At 34.6% G+C, this 4,957-nt stretch overlaps 1 protein-coding gene across 2 annotated transcripts in view; it reads left to right on the forward strand.

Annotated features, from left to right (window-relative positions):
• LOC106872643 (UDP-glucose 6-dehydrogenase) overlaps positions 1-4,957 on the forward strand; it is a 253,811-nt gene that overhangs the window by 47,346 nt on the left and 201,508 nt on the right. Inside the window, exon 1 of one of the 2 annotated variants that reach the window (XM_052969547.1) lies at positions 2,044-2,571. The exons of the other annotated variant lie outside the window; for it this stretch is intronic. The gene's annotated coding sequence lies outside the window, so the exon portion shown is untranslated. Of the gene's footprint in view, positions 1-2,043; positions 2,572-4,957 lie in introns of those variants that run through there. 2 annotated transcript variants of the gene reach the window in all.

A 4,957-nucleotide genomic window follows, 5' to 3' on the forward strand; every position in this document is an offset into this window, starting at 1 on the left:
ACATCTCTCTCTCTCTCTCTTTCTATCTTTCTCTTTCTCTCTCTGAAAGTATCTGTCATTACAGTATCGAAATGTGATTGTTTCAGTTAGTGGAATAGTTTCAGTTTTAAAATGAAAGTATTTGACATGAGTGTTTTTGTTTCACTTTTGACACGTAGTACTTAAATAGTGGAAGAGATATTATGTTGCCGTGTGCTCGAACTCTGCAAGAAGTTAACAAATTTTTTTGACTAAAACACAACTGGAACCCTAAGTAAGGCATCTGTAAAATTTGAATGAAATTGGTTGCGTAGTTCTCGAGTTTTAGGGATTCACACAGACAGACAGACAGACAGACACACATTCTCATTTTTATATATATAGATAACAAGCCAAATCTCTGACAAATTCTACATACTTTGTAGGCATTCCTACACAAGTGTGCCCCCTCAACTTTGTTTCCTCACAACATCCAGAAAAATGGATATTTTTTAATAAAATTTTCTACATATATTTTTCATACAGTGAAGATTTACAAAAAAATATGAGTCACGCATTTGTGTGAATTCAAAACCTATATTGCTTAGCTATTTGAACAAGAAAATGTTCAAACTTTCTATTGGGTACCTCTTTTTGTCCAACTTGACACCACCTGATACCCTTGGCAAAAATTGGCATTTCAAAATTTCAATTTTACCTTCACCCCACCCAATTTCTTCATGTTTTACATTTTTCAGAATTCTTATGGGGCAAAATGCATAGAAAATTTTTTGGACTATTATGTTTTATGATTTTGCAAAAATATATATATATATTTCAATTTCACCCCACCCATCACCACATTTTTTTTTTTAACTTGACTAACTTGATCAACCTGTGTGTAAACGTTGATTAATTGGTGAAATTTGAATTTTTTTTGTAAAATGAAATGAAAAATTTTTTTTAAAGTTACTGGTTCAATAAAATTATGGTGGAAAATTAGGTGGTGGGAATTCTGAAGAAGTACTGAAATAACAAGAAGTGTGGTGAGAGGTGGGGTGAAACTGAAAGAGCATTTAATTAGTTAACTCATTGATTGTTTGATTAACCATTAAATCAATCAATTAGATTTGTTAAAGTTCTTTTGTTATCATTTGCAACTGAGAGGTCATATCATTCATGAGGTCATGAATGACAATGAAAGGACTTTGACAAACTTAAATGATTGTTTGATTGACCAAATGGTTAATCAAACAATCGATTAGTTAATTGGTTAAATGGTTAACCAATCGACTAATGATAAAAGAAGTGAAATAGAACCAGTGCATGTGTTTTTTTGGCATAACTACCCTCCCAAGGCATATCCAAATATTTTTATTATGAATTTGAATCTAATGTTACTTTCCTGTTAAAGTATATTGCCATCAGTTGAAAAAGTTCAATATAAGATAGCCTGTTTTTAGGGAATGTCCAAACTTATATTACACCTTCTTGATCATTGGTTACCATTCAGTTAAAATCCTAAACAGATGCAGCACCTCGCAATCTTTCTGGTGATTTCATATTCACACTTCATAAACTGCAAAGATTAACTCACCGCTCCTGAACCAAGAAATACTTCAACTTTGAGGGGTGGGGTGAAATTGAAATAAAAGAATTTTTTGCAAAATTGTAAATTCCGATAGCGCAAACATTAAATTTTGAAATGCACATTTTTTTTCACAAATTCGGAATCTCCGTATCCGAAAATGTGGGTTTCTGAAAAAATAAATAAATAAATAAAATAAACGGAATGAGGGTGTGGTGACGGTCCGCCTGACTAACTCCTTCCCGCAAATTGCTGACCAGGTGCCAAATTAGAAATAATTAACTGAAATTGGTGAGCCAATTTATTCAGTTAGGTTTGATTCCCTGTTAAAGCGATTTAACCGCTAGTGAGGAAGGAAGAGAGAATAAATAAAATAAAATTATGAACATTGTACTGTCTCATTCTTGTATAGATTCTGTAAACTTTACCTCAAAAAAAAAAAAAAGAAAGAAAATCTCTAAATTCACATCCACCAAAGTTAACATTACTTTTATTTCATTGGTTCCATAAAATAATTATCCGTATGGATACACTTCATGAGAGCGAAGTTTATGGTAATGGATGTTCTTAGGAGGATAAAGAAAAAAAGTTGCTTGTTCTGCCATTATTATAAGGAATGCAAAATCGTAAAATATTTGTTTTGACCTCATATAGCTTGATTCGATTTTTACCATGTAAACAACACACCAAAATCAGCTGTTGTAACTTCCCAAACGTCGTATCTTACGTCCATACATCCAAATTTATGTGGTCGGACTAAATTTTGTAATGACAAAAGTGACAATAACAAATTATAGATTCAATAAAACTTCACTCAAATTTAGCGTAAGCAATAGCTTTAATTGTTCGGAAAAATGCTAGAAGGTAGACAAAATGATTTTTCGTTTTATCAATTGTTCCGGTCGTGAAGAAAATAAAGAGATGTTATAAGAAACGAACACCGGGAGTAGAACTCACGCCTGGGTGTTAAAATACCGACTGTTTTGTACTCTCATCATTTCCTACGACCAACATAAAGTTCGCAGGTAATTAAAATTATTAGTAGTATTATTTCTATTTTATTTCAATTGATTTATTTCCTTCCAATACATACAGATATGTAACATTCGTTTGTCTACAGAATTTGATTCACTAATTCATGAGCTCTGGTCGACATTTTATGCCTAAATACTTTTGTTTGTATGGAAACTAACTTAGTAACAAGATCCATAGAAAAAATATAAAGTTGGGAAATGTGTGATTGATGACTCGCCTCGTCGTTTTCAAAGCTGAAATTTAACATTTTTCTATATATATACATATTAAAATATGTCAGTTGATCTTTTCGACGAGAAATGTTTATGTAAGTTTTTGAATGTCCACATCGATAATGGAGATGCGATGTTATCCCCAAGAGTTACTTGTAATGTCCGTGTGTGAAAAGCTTGTGATTTCGTCAGTTGTCCAAAATCGAAACCATACGATCAAAGTAAACGATGAGACGAGGGAACTTCCACGTGGCGTTCGACCTGCCTGAAATAACAGCCAAATTAGGAAGGATAATTGGAGATGTAGTCCTAAATGGACAGGACAGTAACAACTGTAACATTTTTTAAATTATAGGTCTGCTCGATAACGGGTGTCTGCCCCCTAAACAAAGGGTTTTATCGTACGCCAAACACCATAATATGGTATACAGTATTAACATCAATTGTTTTGTTTATCAATCACTTTGTTGCGCGAGGAGCACCGTAAAGGATTCACCCCCGATAACTATATTTCAGTTCCTTTGAAACAAGAAGATTATATAATCTTCTTATTACCTCACCTCTAAAATCTGGACGATAAGAGGTGGGGATGTCAGCAAGTCATGACGGTAACATAAAAGAGATACCTGTTATATTACTAACTAGTAAGAGTTTTGATCGTAATTTTTTCGCATCTAAGCAAAACAAAGAAGAAAAGAAAAAGCCCACTTATATTTTCAATAATTTGTTTTAATTAAATTATGGCGGAGGTAAAGAATATGCACACCACCCATTTTCAGCATAATCCTACCCCTAACTCCTAAACACCGGGTGTGCATATTCTTTACCTTCGCCGACGTTTTTTCCACGTTGCATGTCTTTCTTTTTATTCTATGTTTCCACAACCTGGAAAACTTCTAGTACTTGTATTCATAATTATTTAAAAATGTAATTACGTTGTTATTGCTTAATTTATAAAAAAAATTGGCAATCAATCGTTTTGAGTCTCAAAATTGTCACTTTCGTTCGTTACTTTCAGTCAAAAAATTTTATCCAGTCAGAAAACAGGATTTAAAAGCACCTTTTGTCAACTGTAAACACTCGTGTTGAGGTGGAAGAGGAATGGCAGAAGACAAGTGTGTGTGTGTATTTATGTATGTACGTGTATATCAGATCTTATCTACATCTGTATAATTCGATATACATTAATAAAGATAAGTTTAACACATTAAATTAATGCGTAACATTTTCATTAACGCCACCCACTCACACACACATGATAATAAAAACTCACATTTTAAACTTGAGAAAAGCCTGGCATATTTATAATGCAAGGCTTTTCTGAAGTTTAAAATGCGACACCGTTTTTGTTATCGTGTGTGAGTGAATAGAAACACAGAACACGCTCGTGCACACACACACACACACACACACGTATACCCATTAGTGGCAGCGGACTGGGTCTAAAAATAATGGGTAATCCTTCGTTTTGACTCGACGAAACCAAAACAAAAAGTCGGTTGTTTCCGTGACAATTCGACAATTCACTTCGGATATCGTGACCTCCGTGACAGCTGATAAAATGGGAGGAGGAGAAGAAAGCTAATGGGTTGTGTGCGCATGCTTGTTCTTGCCTGTATGTCTGTCTGTGCGTACAAGCACGCGCACACATGCACACAGACAAGAACAAGCACGCACACACAAACACAGACAAGAACAGGCACACACAAACTATTAGCTTTCTTCTTCTTCCGTTTCAGCAACTGTCACGAAGATATCCGAAGTGAATTGTCGGGTTGTCACGGAAACAACCAACTTTTTGTTTTGGTTTCGTCGAGTCAAAACGAAGGATTACCAAATATTGGTTGCCAGGCGACTAAGGGGGTCCATCCGTAACTACAATGCTATCATTTAATTTTTTTTTTTTTTTTTTTGTTAAAAGTATTCTTTTCAACAGTCACAAACACAGCCAGGCTGAAATTGCATTCTTCCAGTTGTGAATAAAAAATTCTCAACTTCAGGGGATGGGCCCCTTAGATACTAACATAGGCTCCCATATATGGATTCTAATGGCGCAGGGGCCCACTTGCCATCGGGCAAGCTGGCAACCTGGCCAGTCCGCCACTGCCCATTAGCTTCCTCTTCCACTTCAACATGTCAAAAGTAAATAAATAAACGGATCTTT

This window comes from Octopus bimaculoides, chromosome 7, assembly GCF_001194135.2.
Source record: "Octopus bimaculoides isolate UCB-OBI-ISO-001 chromosome 7, ASM119413v2, whole genome shotgun sequence".
Taxonomy (NCBI): Eukaryota; Metazoa; Mollusca; class Cephalopoda; order Octopoda; family Octopodidae; genus Octopus; species Octopus bimaculoides.